This window comes from Alligator mississippiensis, chromosome 6 (assembly GCF_030867095.1).
Source record: "Alligator mississippiensis isolate rAllMis1 chromosome 6, rAllMis1, whole genome shotgun sequence".
Lineage (NCBI taxonomy): Eukaryota > Metazoa > Chordata > Crocodylia > Alligatoridae > Alligator > Alligator mississippiensis.
The window spans coordinates 74,934,826-74,950,665 of NC_081829.1; positions in this window are offsets into that span (position 1 = coordinate 74,934,826).

The window sequence follows — 15,840 nt, forward strand, 5'->3', positions numbered from 1 at the left end:
TCTGCCTGCCATTATTCAGCAGTTGATCCAGAAGAAAGCTATATAGGCCAAACTTGTCTTTGGTAAATTTGAGTCTTTTAAGCTGGGCATGTCTACACTTGATGCTACATTGCCATAGTGACATGCTACAGCAACATAGCATTCATAGATGTCTACACGTGACCAGCAGCTACTCCGCCATAGCGGCGCGTCCCACTATTATAAGTAGCTGCTAAAAATAACCATGCACCATGTGTATGGCGCAGTATGAGCAGTCACTTCAGTGTGCTTTACTACTTCTAAAAGGAAGTACTAAAACATGGTGTAGTAACAGCATTGCTGTAGGGCAGCGTGTAGACACACCCATAGAAATCAAGAGGAACTTCATCCAGCAAATGCAAGAAATTGATCATGTGCGGTATGCTGGTTTGTTCCTAACACACAATTATTGTTTGTAGCTTTAAAGAGAAGGGGTAAATAAGTCAAACAAAAGTGTAGCTAGGATCCTTCCTTAAAATGTACCCTAAGGAAAAATACCTCTTCTAATCCAAATTTAATCCCTTTAGCCCTGTAGATCTATACCAATATTTACAATTTGAAGGACAGTAGAATGTTCATTTATCCTCATAACACTCTGCTTGTTAAAATACTGACATCTGTATTTAAAGATGGATGATGGTGCACTCTCCCAGGCATGTGTCTACATGTGCAGAGACATGGGAGTACATTTGCTGCTCCTAGCAGCAGATTGCTCCTGTTCCCAAGAGCCTTGCACTGGCCCCCTGCCACCAGGGCCAACCTGTCCTATACTGGGAAACCTCGCTGCCTGGCCTGCCCAGTGGTGGGATGCAAATGGCAGTGCCTGTCGCTTTCAAAGCAGCAGCAGCAAGGTGCAGAGACACGGAGCAGAGCCTGAGCCCAGCTCACAACTGTGGCCCGCCCCCACCCGTACAAAGATTGGGAGGCCACAGCCCACCCCCCCCCCGCCCCGGCTGCCCAGTGCCATGCCTCTGGAAGAGCTGCCAGATTCTTCTTGGGGACATGAGGTGGGGCAGGGAGAGAGTGGGGGACCTGGGGCTCCATTCCTCTGGCTCGGCAGTGCAGCTGAGGCTGGCCATGCTCTAAGACCCAACTCTGGGCCCTCCCCCGGCCCGTGTGGCCAGGACTGGGATGGGGAGGCAGCCAGGGCCGGGGCCAATGCAGCCAGGGAAGGTGCTGAGGCTGGGAGGTGGCCAAGGCTGGTGCAACCAGTGCTGGTGTGGTTGGGAGGCAGCCAGGGCTGGTGTGGTAGCCCAGGCCAGTGCAGCCAGGACTGGCACGGCCGGGGCCGGGAGGCAGTCAGGGCCAGAGCCAGTGTAGCTGGAGCCGGGAGGCAGCCGTGGTTGATGCGGCATCCAGGGCTGGCATGCCCAGGTCTGGGAACTGTCTGGGGCCAGGGCTGGGAGGTGGCCAGGGCAGCACAGAGCCCGGCAATGCCACTCCCCCGACTTGGCCCTTTCCCCTCTCCTCTCAGACTTTTCCATGGCTGCACCCATGCATGTGTGCATATGCTCAGCCCCCCCAAAATTTTGTTTTCTTCCTCCGTCTATGCCCCTGTGTCTGACTGCTTGCCAGACATCCGGTTGCTTGTCCCTCTCTCCCCCCACCGCCACTGCCACCGCAACTGGCTCATTTGGCAGTGAGAACTATTTCTTACAGGGGGCCCCCAAAAATGGTGGGCCGGCCCTGCCTGCCACCACCATGGACAGCTGGAGGCTTTGGCCAAAGGGCTGCTTCCTGGACAGCTGCTTTTCTAGCCAGGAGCAGCATGCAAACCATGGTGGCAGTTCTAGCACCACAGCCTTTGCCTGCCCTCCATGCCATGGCTGTTCCACTGCCCTGCCCTGGCAGGGATGGCTAGCACCTTGGGCTCCTGCTCGCCATGGTGTTGGCCCTGCTGGCCCACCATGGTGACTCCTGTCTGGCCCAGGAAAGTACCTTGCATGTAGTGCTCTCTTGCCCGGCCTCCCCGCACAGATGCCACCTGGACTTTGTCCTGCTGCCTGGATCCTGGCAGAAATTACAACGATACAGTCTCAGATGCCACCACTGGGGTCATCCATGCCCTCCTGAGCTTCCAACCCCACTACCTCTGGGCCCTGTTGGGTAGTCACCAGATACGGGTGCGTGCCTTTGCGTCCGGTTGACATTCATCGGTCTTCTCTAGAGTGTCATGACCCTCTGGTCAGTCTGGTTTGGACTCTCACTCGCTCTCTATTCCCACCTGCCACGACTTTGATGTTTCTAGGTTCTAAACAAAAGGGAGGGGTGATGACTTTCTCACCCCAACCACGACTGACCACTGGTTCACGCTCCCTGAGTTCCCTGTTGGTAAAGTAAAAAGAAATGGAGAGGGCAACAGAATGTCCGCAAAAAAAGGGAAGATTTATTCGAGCACATTGAGCCCCCTCCCCAGTAGTCAGGGACAGGACGATCTCCCTGTGTCTTGCCTGCCATCTCTTGTGACTCCCTCTGCACCTACTGGCAAGTGGAGAGAGGTGGCTTTTTTTTCTTTTGTTGATAGCTACCGCACCCAGCTTAATTGGCCACTTACAGCAGCTAATTGATGCATACGAAAAAAAGTAAGCTGAGGGAGAGAGGCCGTTTCCCTGTCTCTCTCTCTCCCTCTGGCTTCACCCGTTTCTTCCTGGGCACCTGGCTTGCGGCACCACTGATAAGCGGATTCCTTTTTTTTTTCTCGTTATGTTTTTTCTCTTGATCGCTGCTGCGCCCTGCTTAATTGACAGTCCACGGCAATTAATTTGTGCTCATCAAGAAAACCACAGTGAGCTGTTGGGAAAAGTTTGTTCCTGCTCCCTCTCTTTCTCTTCTTGTCTCTCCAACAACAGGCCCTGTCTCCCCTCCCCACAGAGCTCCTCCACTACCCATCCCACCCACCACCAATAAAACACCCTCTTCCCTGTGCTTTTACAGTGTGCATGTGTGCCCACCAGCCTCTGGCTGCTCCCCTGTGGGTGTGCACACTATGGTGAGGCCAGTGAGGGAGTGCTCATCCAGGGGTGATGGCAGGCAATGTTCTTTTAGCACAGGTGGCTCCCTGTCCTGCAGCCAGTGGCCAGGGCCAGCAGGGTTCATGTGCAGTGGCTGCATGGAACTGGGGTGAATGGTGTGGCTGGGCCCAGGCAGGGGGCGCTGGGTGGTAGGGGACCCAGTGGATGGGGCCAGGCCAGGCCTCCTGGCTGACAGAGACAGTACTGCACCTTCACCTAGGCCCATGGGGGGGCCTGCTGCTGGGTGGCAGGTGGCTACCGGGACAGGCAGGGCTGCAGCTGGAAGCAGGGTAGCAGGTGGCATGAAGGCAACTGACTGCCAGGGCCTGGATGGTGTCCAGCACCTAGCAGTTCTCCTCCATCACCTACACTGCCCTGGTGACTAGGACAGCTGCCACTTCAAGGCCTCAAGATACCACTCCTCCAGGGTCAGGAGCCTGGCCCAGAACTCCTGGTCTGTCCAGACCCTGGCCTTCCTGTGCTGATCCCATGTATTCTTGTGGGCGATGTCTTCCACTCGCCAAGCCCGTGAGTCCACCAGCCACTCCTCGGTCACCATGACCAGCTGGTCCAGATGCTGGGTCCAGTCTTGGGTCCTGCGCTGCCAGAGTCAGCACATCCACAGGGCCCCAGCTGAGGCTGCCAGTGACCTTGACATTACATCCTGGCTGCCAACTGGTGCCTCTCCCCCACGTGCAGCTGCAAGGCCTACAGAGCCAGGAGAAAGAGGTTGTTTATGAGTTGCTTGTGAGAGTTTGCAACATTTTAAAGATAAGATGCGCTGTACCAGGGGGCTGTACCCTGCTCAATCTCAGATTTGGGGTCATGCATGCATGGGTGCCTAGGGACCATGGTAAATCAGCTGGGCAGGCCCAGGCCCAGGCAGCCACCATCCATGCCCCTTATCCCCACTGGCTTCCCACGTGCTCCCAGTCGGCATCTACATGTGCACTACTATGCATTAACTAATCGCAAGTAATTTTGCTACTTGTATTTGGAGGTAGCAAATTTACTCCTGATTAGAGCAATTTACTGTGCAGTAAGCGTCTACATGGGTAGATGCAGATGCTTACTGTGCAGTAAACAGCTAATCTCATGCGCCCACCAAGTCAGTAACAGATACAGAATTAGTGTAGAAATTCCTAAATGCCTTCCATCTACATGTTTCATAGCAGCAGTAACTTCCTTCTTATGCCAAAATTGGTTGCAAATCAAAAATTAAATTTCCTACCTTCCTTAAATTTTTCAGCAGGATTGGACCCTAGATAATTAACTTTTTAAGCTTAAGGTTAGTTTCATAGACATGTGGCAAGATAGATTAGTAAAATCTATTATCATGGAGAAAACCTGATTCTCACAAACTAAGTGGGAACATTTTTAAAAATGGTACTTATTTAGAATGAAACTGATTTCATGTGGTAATCACAGTATATAGAGGGCAGTCAGTAGCTTTCCAGAAAATCAGCCTTGACTCTCCTATTGATCTTCAGAACCTTGAAAATACATTGGGAGCAACATGAAACTATAGAAATGAATTTTGACATTAGTGAGGAAGGGAAAATCTGTACTGAGTTGCAGCAGGAAAACAGCTTTTTGAAGTATCATTTAAAGCACGAGGCTCCAATTTGACCCAATATCCACTTAGAAAATTTAATATTTGAACAACCTGGGAAACAATAAATATAAGAAGCTATAAATTATACAATGTAGATGTTATCTCATTGAAATATGATGCAGTAGAAACATCAGGATCTAGTATCAAAGTATTTTATTGTCATATTTCCCTTTCACAGAAACTAAGCCTTGAAACAAATGATGAAAAAGCCAAATTCTACTTTCAGTTGCACTTTTTAAACCTAACTCTGTGAATTTAACTGACAATGGGCCTGTCTACATGTGTATTTACATAAGCCTAAACTTAATGTGCCTTTACTTAAGGTGCATTAAAATGATTTAAGCACATATCTACACGTGGACATGCTAATGCACATTAAGGTGCATTAAATTTAAGCATGAATAGCTAAGTTGCATTAGCACACATGCAGATGCACTAATGCACAATAATGCGGTGTGTATCCACTGATGCACACTGCATTAATGCACTTAGGCATGTCTGCATGTGCGCTAATGTGACTTAGCTATTTGCACCTAAATTTGATACCTGCTTTATGAAAATATCAAATTTAGGCTCACGTAGCCTTAAATTGCCTTTTTTGAGGTGCATTTAAGGGCGCACACATGTAAACATGTATCCTTAATGAACCTTAAAAATGGTGATTTTAGGCTAAGCCCGCTTAAAAGAGGCACATGTAGACATTTCATAGATTTCATAGTCATTAGGGCTGGAAGGGACCTCTCAAGATCATCGGGTCCAGCCCCCCACCCAAGGGGCAGGAAATCAGCCAGGGTCAAAGAATCCCAGCAAGATAAGTATCCAAATGTTTCTTAAAAGGGTCCAGAGTAGGTGCTTGCACCACCTCTGGGGTAAGTCTATTCCAGGCCTTGGGGGCTTGGACAGTAAAGAAGTTTTTTCTTATGTCCAGCTTAAAATGGTCTTGGAGGAGTTTGTGACTGTTGGACCTTGTCATCCCTTGAGGTGCTTTGGTAAACAGGTGTTCCCACAGGTCCTGATGAACACCCCTTAAGTACTTATAGGCTGCCACCAAGTCACCCATGAGCCTTTGCTTCTCCAGACTGAAGAGTCCCATGGCTCTCAGCCTTTCCTCGTAGGGCCTGTTCTCTTGCCCTCTGATCATGTGTGTGGCTCTCCTCTGGACTCCCTCAAGCTTCTCCACATCCTTTTTGAATTGTGGAGCCCAGAACTGGGTGCAGTACTCCAGCTGTGGCCTCACCAAGGTCAAGTACAATGGTAGGATGACATCCTGGGACTTGCTCAAGGAGCACTGATGGATAGAAGCCAGAGTTTTGTTTGGTTTACCCATGGGATATGCCCACTGGAACTAGATTTAAGGTACTTTGTTTACAAACATACATTACACTGGGGTGAATTTCACTCTTTATTTTGATTCACATTAGACTATGAATAATGGAAAGAGGTTACATGGAGTTCCCCACCCTACCACCAGAGCTGAACACGTGTGTTGGCTTTACACTAGAGGCACAACTGGCATTAACATCCTCACAGTGGACAAGGAAAGATGAAATGGAGGTGAGGCCCTGGCTTTTTCCCTCCTTCAGCTCAGCCAAAAGAGCTAACCAAAGCTCAAAGAGAGGGCATGCTATTTTAATAAACAAAATACACAACAGCAAGACGTTAGTCATATTACAGTACAAGTTCTGTTATCTGGCATCCCCCGGAATGTGGCTCTCCTCTGGACTCCTCTGAATATTTCAATCAAATATTCCGGTTAATCAAATGTGCATCATCTGGTGCACTCCTCAGTGTCAGTGTGCCAGGGGACAAGGAGGGGGACCCCACGCAGTCTGCTTTGCCGCGTGCAGGCTACTTTGCCCTGGGCCATGGCCCGAAGAAATGGCAAAGAAAAACTCAGCTCACGGCAGCAAAACAGAAAGTCCCCCAGAAGTGGTACTTCCAGTTTCGCTCTTGCCGCGTCCCTTGGATGCCATTTAATAGAGTTTTCTAGCTAATAAAGTGCCGGTTAACACAGCTTTTGCTGTAATATTTTGCTCAGATTCTAATTGGTTATTCCTCTGAAGTTACTAATGCAACATACTTCATAATGAATCTGTATCTTCATTTAGAAAAATCAAATTGCTTCTAAAGATTTCAATTTAATACTAAATAATCTTGTTACATTTGGTACAAAGGTGATTATTATACATGTACTTTATAGTTTCTCCTAGATGTTAATGACATTTGTCATGCAAATATATTATATATTTAATAACTCAGAAACAGTGGACAAAATGATTAAATGCACACATTCCAATTTTGTTAGGTATACAACAGTAAAAAATAGGGGCAGATTGTATTGGCATCTTTAATAGTGCCAATCCACAGAAATCATACTGAAGCCAGAGGAGTAACTCTGAATTTTATACCTGTGTGAATTAAGAGTAGAATTTGTCTCACTTTTAATCAAATCCATATTATCAGTCACTACCCAATTTCAAAGTGAGAATATATAGATTTGCCTGTACCTGGTAGTAGACCAAAGCTCCTGGTCTTGACTGGTACATGACAGGTGCATGAGGAATTTTAGACCTTATTTCTCAAATTGTGTGACCTGCTATGCCGAAGATGCAGGGTTGGTTACAGAATTCTGGGAACAAGGCATAAAACTGATCATACTCCAATAGTATGACTGCCAGTGGTAGGGAGGGGAGGCACCTTCAGTTGGGGATTGGGAAACTCCCTGTTCCCTAACTATACCTTTGCACACATGGAAGTGGCAGCTGGGAGCTCCCCACATTTCTAGGTGCTACCTCCATGGGCACCTGGAAATGTAAAAAAGCAGACGTGTAGCTGGGGCTCCCAACCACTCCTGCTTTTTAAAGGTCTGGTGGTGGCTTTGTCCTGGACCACAGGCTCCTCAGTCTGGATCCCAACACTCAGCTGAGTGTTAGGATTTGGTCCTGGACAGCCCCAGCCTTGACTCAAACCTGGGGCTGGCCCCTGCCCAATCCTGGATCAGACAGGGAGGGCTGAGTCCCAGATCCCAGAGCCACGCCCCCCACCCAGCCCCTTAAAAAGTAGGAATTACAGGGCAAGGCTGTTTAAGCTCCAGGCAAGCCTGCATTCCAATGTTAACAAACAGTGAAGCTGCAGCAGGCCAGAGGCGTGGGGAGAGGGGGTAGGTAGGTCCTGTGGCTCCTACTTGGACAAGAGCCCAGGTCAGAGCCAGATTCTGAATGGTAGCAGCAGCTGCTTGTCCCACCCTCTCCACCTTCTCCTCTAATGCAAGACAAGGGGCTCTGCTCCCCACCACCCTCCCACTGTTCATGTTGAATGGGGGGGGGGGGATACCTTATCTTAGATTTGAGATAATACAGCATTTATAGCATGAGTAACACATTAATAGGACCTGGTTTAAATTGTGACTTTGCATTTTTCATGAAAATCATGAAGCACAGGTGGTATTCTCTTCCATCCTACCAGTGAACGGACGTGGAAGACGGCATGAGAACTGCATCAGAGAGACCAACTGGTGGCTTCGGCAGTGGTGTCTCGAGGCAGGCTTCGGCTTCCTGGACAACGACCCGCACATTACGACGAGGGACATGCTCACTTGGGATGGGGTTCACCTGTCCCCCAAAGGTAAGCGTGTGTTTTCTTCTAGGTTGGCGGATCTCCTCCAGCGGGCTTTAAACTAGGCTCATCGGGGGGAGGGGAAGATGAGGGTGGGGGAAGCTGTGGACCACCAAACCATGTGGCACACACAAGGACAGCCCAGCCTGAAGAAAGAGAACATTGGGAACCTGCAAGCCATGGGGCAGCCAGCAGTACAACACAGGTAAGCAACAAGAAGGTAAGAAATAAGGGGCCCCTTGGGATTCATGCTAGGAGCATGGGGAACAAGCAGGATGAACTAGCACTCCCACTTGCAGAAAACACCTATGACTTAGTAGGGCTAACAGAAACCTGGTAGGATTCGTCCCACGACTGGGCGGTACATATTGAGGATTATAGGCTGTACAGAAAGGACAGAGTGGGGAAGAAAGGGGGAGGGGTTGCGCTCTATGTCAATGAGCAACATACATCGACCCTCATCAAGACGGAATCGAAGGATGAGGAAGTAGAAGGATCGTGGGTTAGGTTACATAGGGGGCAAGGAGAAAGGGATTTGGTGGTAGGGGTCTGCTACAGACCCCCACACCAAGGGGAAGAACTAGATTTGGGGCTCCTGAGGCAGGTCTCGGAGACCATAAAAGCTAAAGAGGCAGTAGTCATGGGGTACCTAAACTACCCAGACATCTGCTGGGAGACACAGACAGCAAAGTCCCACTGTTCGCGCACGTTCCTATCCTGTGTACAGGACCTCCACCTGACACAGGAGGTACACAGTCCCACTAGAGGGAATGCCATACTGGATCTGGTATTGGCAATGGGGGATGACATGATAGGGGACCTACAGATCGGTAGCCATCTGGGGGACAGTGATCACCTAATAATAGAATTCTTCATAAGACGTCGAGTGGGTAAGGTAAGTAGTAGGGTGAAAGTGCTAGACTTTAGGAAAGCTGATTTCAATGCACTCAGGCGATTAGTCAAAGACGCACTGCAGAGTAGGAGTTTTGAAGTGATGGGAGCCCAAGAAGGGTGACTGTGCCTTAAGGAAATGATCCTTCGGGCACAAAGGGAGATGATCCCAATGCAAGGAAAAAGAGGGAAAGGGGCCAGGAGGCTTCCCTGGCTGACCAGAGAAATCCAGGGCAGCCTAAGGGCCAAAAGGGGAGCACATAAAAAGTGGAAACAGGGAGAGATCACCAAAGACAAATATACCTCCTCTGCCTGCGCTTGTAGGGAGGCAGTTAGACGGGCCAAAGCTACTATGGAGCTGAGGATGGCATCCCAAGTGAAGGACAACAAGAAATTGTTCTTTAGATATATAGGGAGTAAAAGGGAGGCCCAGGGAGGAATAGGACCCCTGCTAAATGGGCAGAAACAATTGGTGATGGACAGGGGGGACAAGGCTGAACTCCTCAACGAGTTCTTTGCCTCAGTGTTCCTAAGAGAGGGGCAAGACAAATCTCTCACTGGGGTTGTAGAGAGGCAGCAGCACGGCGTCAGACTACCATGTGTAGACCCTGAGATGGTGCAGAGTCTCTTGGAAGAACTGGATGCCCTTAAGTCAGCAGGCCTGGATGAGCTCCGTCCGAGGGTACTGAAGGCACTGGCCGACATCATTGCACAGCCACTGGTGGGAATATTTGAACACTCGTGGTGCACGGGCCAAGTCCTGGAGGACTGGAAAAGGGCCAATGTAGTCCCCATTTTCAAGAAGGGGAGGAAGGAGGACCCAGGCAACTATAAGCCAGTCAGTCTCACCTTCATCCTTGGCAAAGTCTTTGAAAAAATTATCAAGGCTCACATATGCGAGAGCCCGGCAGGACAAATTATGCTGAGGGGAAGCTAGCACGGGTTCGTAGCAGGCAGATCATGCCTGACTAATCTAGTCTCTTTTTATGACCAGGTTACGAAACGCCTGGACACAGGAGGAGGGGTGGATGTCGTATACTTAGACTTCAGGAATGCCTTCGATACGGCACCCCACACTGATGAACAAGTTAAGAGGCTGTGACTTGGATGACTACACAGTCCGGTGGGTGGTGAATTGGCTAGAGGGTCGCACCCAGAGAGTCGTGGTGGATGCGTCGGTTTCGACCTGGAAGGGTGTGGGCAGTGGGGTCCTGCAGGGCTCGGTCCTTGGACCGATACTCTTCAATGTCTTCATCAGCGACTTGAACGAGGGAGTGAAGTGTACTCTGTCCAAGTTTGCAGATGACACAAAGCTATGGGGAGAAGTGGACACACCGGAGGGCAGGGAACAGCTGCAAGCAGACCTGGACAGGTTGGACAAGAGGGCAGAAAACAACAGAATGCAGTTCAACAAGGAGAAATGCAAAGTGTTGCACCTAGGGAGGAAAAATGTCCAGCGCACCTACTGCCTAGGGAATGACCTGCTGGGTGGCACAGAAGTGGAAAGGGATCTTGGAGTCCTAGTGGACTCCAAGATGAACATGAGTCGGCAGTGTGACAAAGCCATCAGAAAAGCCAATGGCACTTTATCATGCATTAGCAGATGCATGACGAATAGATCCAAGGAGGTGATACTTCCCCTCTATCGGGCACTGGTCAGACCGCAGTTGGAGTACTGCGTGCAATTCTGGGCACCGCACTTCAAGAGTTATGCGGATAACCTGGAGAGGGTCCAGAGAAGGGCCACTCGTATGGTTAAGGGCCTGCAGACCAAGCCCTACGAGAAGAGACTAGAGAACCTGGACCTTTTCAGCCTCCGCAAGAGAAGGTTGAGAGGCAACCTTGTGGCTGCCTATAAGTTCATCACGGGGGCACAGAAGGGAATTGGTAAGGTTTTATTCACCAAGGCGCCCCTGGGGGTTACAAGAAATAATGGCCACAAGCTAGCAGAGAGCAGATTTAGATTGGACATTAGGAAGAACTTCTTCACAGTTAGAGTGGCCAAGGTCTGGAATGGGTTCCCAAGGGAGGTGGTGCTCTCCCCTACCCTGCGGGTCTTCAAGAGGAGGTTGGATATGCATCTAGCTGGGGTCATCTAGACCCAGCACTCTTTCTTGCCTATGCAGGGGGTCGGACTCGATGATCTATTGAGGTCCCTTCCGACCCTAACATCTATGAATCTATGAATCATGAAATTAAGTGATTCTCATGAAAAATGTGATTTGCAATGAAATGCCACAGTATGGCTGCTTGCTAGAGTTCCTCAACCAGCAGCAAGCATAGTTTCATAGTAGGCAGGGTCAAAGGGACTTGAGAAGCTCATCAAGTCTGACCCCCTGCCATGGGCAGAGAAGAATGCTGGGGTTGAATGACCCTGGCTAGTTGATTATGTAGCCTCCTTTTGAAGACCCCCAGGGTAGGAGCGGGCACCACTTCCTTTGAAAGTTGGTTCCAGCTCCTAGCCACCCTGACTGTGAAGTAGTGCCTCCTCGTATCTAGCCTGAATCTACTCTTGGTCAACTTATGGCTGTTATTCCTCATTACTCCCTGTAGTGCTCGGGAAAACAGGTACTCCCCCATAGCCTGCTGGTCCCCCTTGGCCAGTTTGGAGATGGCCACCAGATCCCCTCTCAGCCTTCTCTTGTGGAAGCTGAACAGGTTCAGGTCCCATAGCCTCTGCTCATAGGGCCTGCCTTGCTGCCCCTGATCATGTGAGTGGCCCTCCTCTGGATCCTCTCGGTGCTGGCCACATCCCTCCTGAAGTGCAGTGCCCAGAACTGGACGCAGGACTCCAACTGCGGCCTGACCAGTGTCACATAGAGGGGGAGGATCACCTCCTTGGACCTGCTTGTGATGCATCTGTGGATGCAGGACAAGGTGCGGTTAGCCTTCCTGACCGCGTCCCCCCATTGGCATTCCCCAGCCAACAGCAAAAGCCTAGCATCCCAGGAGTGGGAAGGGGTCGCAAAAGAGACAGGGAAGAGAGAGCTTGGGGGTGCCTGGGGGCTCTTGGCAGATGGTCCTGGCACCAGCTAGGGGAGGGGCTGTTTGCTCCTCCAGGTGGTAAAACTGGGGTGCCAGGGGTGGAGGGAGAGAACACATGTGGAGGAATGTACCGCCCCTCTCTTACTTGGTATCTTTTTTCAGCAGTGATCAGAGGCCTTGGGAGCAAGGCCTCTGCTGCTGCAATTAAACCTGGCCCTAAATCTGCCCCCTCAGCCAATCATGGGACATGGGGGAGGGGAAGGGAGGGGAGGAACCACTATCTGGCTGTGAAAATGCCAGGCCCTATCACAATTGGTTCACAATATTAATGAGCTGGGACCATGATTTAAACCAGGCTTTACATATTAGTCACATTAATTGCACCATAATGTAACGTGGGCCAGTGGCCTAAGTCACAACTGAACTAACAAGCTTTTCTGGTCCAAGTATTCTGAAGTACCAGGAGTAGCATTTTCTGTTTAATCTGTTTGCCAGCAGCCCTCTCATCTCTGTCCCTTCTCTCATCTTTGAATACAGGATTTTCTTCTATAAGATATCTCATAGGTTTTCTCCTCATATATCCCCAGAAAAATGATCCTCCTCTTATGAGTGGAGAGAAACTCTACCATCACATGCTCCACTTTCTCGCATCTGGCATGGCCTCCATGTCAGAGAGAAGATTTTTGGATTGGTTTTATTCTGTTGCAAGAGGTCATTTTTTTTTTGATCAAAACTTTACCTATGAATTTAGAATTCCAGTGACTGTTAACATTAGCACAGAATATGAGAACTGGGCTAAAACACTAGAGACATACAGGGTGTATCCACACATGCAAGCACGTGTGCTTGCAGCAGCTCAAATAGAAGCAGTACAAATTTGAGCTGGGGCTTTTTGCCTCAGCGCACATACTCAGACATGCACTTTGTTGTGGAGCAAATTGTGCCACTTGGGGCAAAATAACCCTGCCTGGCCCCTCCCAGATCTGCAGCCAGGGAAGCTAGAGCCCGAGGCCAGCACCTGTGCTGTCTCCAGCAGTATAAAAAGCTGCCCTGTTCTGGCCCCATCTGTACAAAAAATTGCCCTGGCAAGCAGTTCAGGGTTACTTGCTCTCAGGAGCTTCTGGGGGAGGAGCCTTTGGGAGGAAGTTGGCCATACCTCTTCCTGTCCCAGGCTGCTGCTGTTGCAGCTATGGGTTGTTGCTTCAAGCTTGGTCTCAGGAGCTTCTAGGGAGAAGATGGCCAGGCCCTTTCCTGCTTCTGGCTACTATTAGCTGCTGGCTTGGTCTCAGAGCTTTTGGAGTAAGTTGGCTGCACCCCTTCCTGCCTTGGGCAGCTGCTGCTGCTGCTGCCCCCCCGAGAGGGGCCCACTGCACTGCACTGCACCCCAGCTTCTACACCCCTGTTCAGGTCTGCTGCCCAGGCTACCACCAAGCTGTGGTCAACAGACAGCCTGGGGAGGGAGCCTGTGCTGCCTGTAGGCCCCTCCCCCACCATCACTGCTGGAGTCTAAAAGAACCTTGCCTGCCCCAGCTGCCTTGGCAGGCCACCCCCACCTTCACCTTCACTTTCACCAGAAGCACACTGAGTGGCTCAAGTGGATGACTCCTACCATCACTGCTGCTGCTGCTCCCTCTCAGGAGACAGGGAGATTCCCTGCTGCACCACGTGGCACCACACCTGCACTGGATCACTTCCTAATTGACTGACTGCTCCTACCCTCCCCCACCGCTACTTCACTACATCTGATCCTGATTTGTCTTCCTCCCTACTGCTCTGCTGCTGAGTGACCGGCTGGAGGCCTGAGGTGCTTCTGGACAGATCTTCTACAAACAAAGCCCCTCCACTACTCCCCCATCTTTTACACCTGCCTCAGTAGCCTTCCCTGTGTGTTTTTTGCCTTTGTGTGGTAAGTCCTGTGGTCCATTCCCCTTGACCTAATGTTTTTTTGTGTGGCTGAGTAGCCAGCTCAAGTTTCCCCAGCCCTTGTGTGTATGTTGCCCTTCCCCCCATCCACACCACATTCTCAAAACATAGGCTTCCCAATTCTTTTTTTTTCCTGTGGGGCTGTGGCTCAGTGAGCTTCAGCCCTCTTCCTCCCTTCCTCCTTATCCCCTTTCTGCTGCACAACTCCAGCCTGCCCCTACTAGATTCACCAGCCCTGTGGGATATTTTATTTTTCTTGTTTTCTGTGCCCTCATGTGAAATAATGACAGGGCAGGAATCTTCTGGGGGGTGGGGGCAGATGCCCCCACAGGGCTTCTTGCAGCCCTCACTATGGTGGTGGATCCCAGCCAAGCCCCTAAGGGGATGCATGCTCCTGCAGCCTCCACCCTGGAGGCAGAGTCCAACCAACCTCCTCCAGGTGTGGAGAAGCCTGCAATTTCCACTGCAGGGGCAGGTGGGACTCCGGTAGGGAACCAACAGGGCCACGGGGTCACCCCTGGCCAGGATCCCGCTGGAGGGGTTTTTCATAGACTTCATGGATTTCATATACATTTGGACTGGAAGGGACCCCGAAGGATCATCGAGTCCAGCCCCCTGCCCCAGGGGCAGGAAGTCAGCAGGGATCATAGGATCTCAGCAACATAAACATCCAAATGTCTCTTGAAGGCGTTCAAAGCGGGTGCTTGAACCACCTCCAGCAGCAGTCTATTCTAAACCTTGGGGGCTTGGACAGTAAAGAAGTTTTTCCTTATGTCCAGCCCAAAACGGTCGCAGTGGAGTTTGTGACCGTGGAGTTTGTGACCGTTCGATCTTGTCATCCCTTGGGGCACTCTAGTGAACAGAAGTTCTTCCAGATCACGTGAACACCCCTGATAAACTTGTACGTGGCCACCAGATTGCCCCCAAGCCTGTGCTTTTCCATGCTGAAGAGTCCCGTGGCTCTTAGCCTCTCATCATAAGGTCTGTTTTCCTGACCTCTGATTATGCACGTGGCTCTCCTCTGTACTCTCTTAAGCTTCTCCACATCCTTTTTGAATTATGGAGTCCAAAACTGGATGCAGTACTCCAGCTGCGGCCTCACTAAGGCCGAGTACAAGGGGAGAATGACATCCTGGGATTTGCTTGAGAAGCACCTATGGATGCAAGCCAGTGTTTTGTTCTCTTTACTAACGGCAGCATCACATTGAAGGCTAATGGTCATCTTGTGGTCAATCGTGACCCCCAAGTCCCTTTCATACGTAGTGCTAACCAGCGTAGCACTGCTGAGCCTATAAGCATGCTGCAGGTTTTTCCTCCCAAGGTGGAGAACCTTGCATTTTTCAGTGTTAAACACCATCAGGTTTTCATCCGCCAATTTCATGAACCTGTCAAGATCTGCCTGGATCACCCTGCTGTCCTCAGATGTGGGTGCTTTACCTCAGAGTTTGGTGTCATCAGCTAACTAGGCCAGCCCGCTTCTGACTCCAATGTCTACATCATTGATGAAGATGTTAAAGAGTATAGGCCCTAAGACAGAACCTTGAGGGACCCCACTGGTCACCGCACACCACGACGATTGACTTCTGTCAACCACTATCCTCTGTGTCCTGCCCCAGAGCCAATTCCTTAGCCAGCAGATCGTGGTGAGGTTGAGGCCACAGTTAGCCAGTTTTGCAAAGAGGTGATCATGGGATACCAGATCAAAGGATTTTTTTAAAGTCAAGATATATGACATCAATCTCTTCCCTCTTGTCCAGGTGATGGGTCACTTGGTTGTAAAAG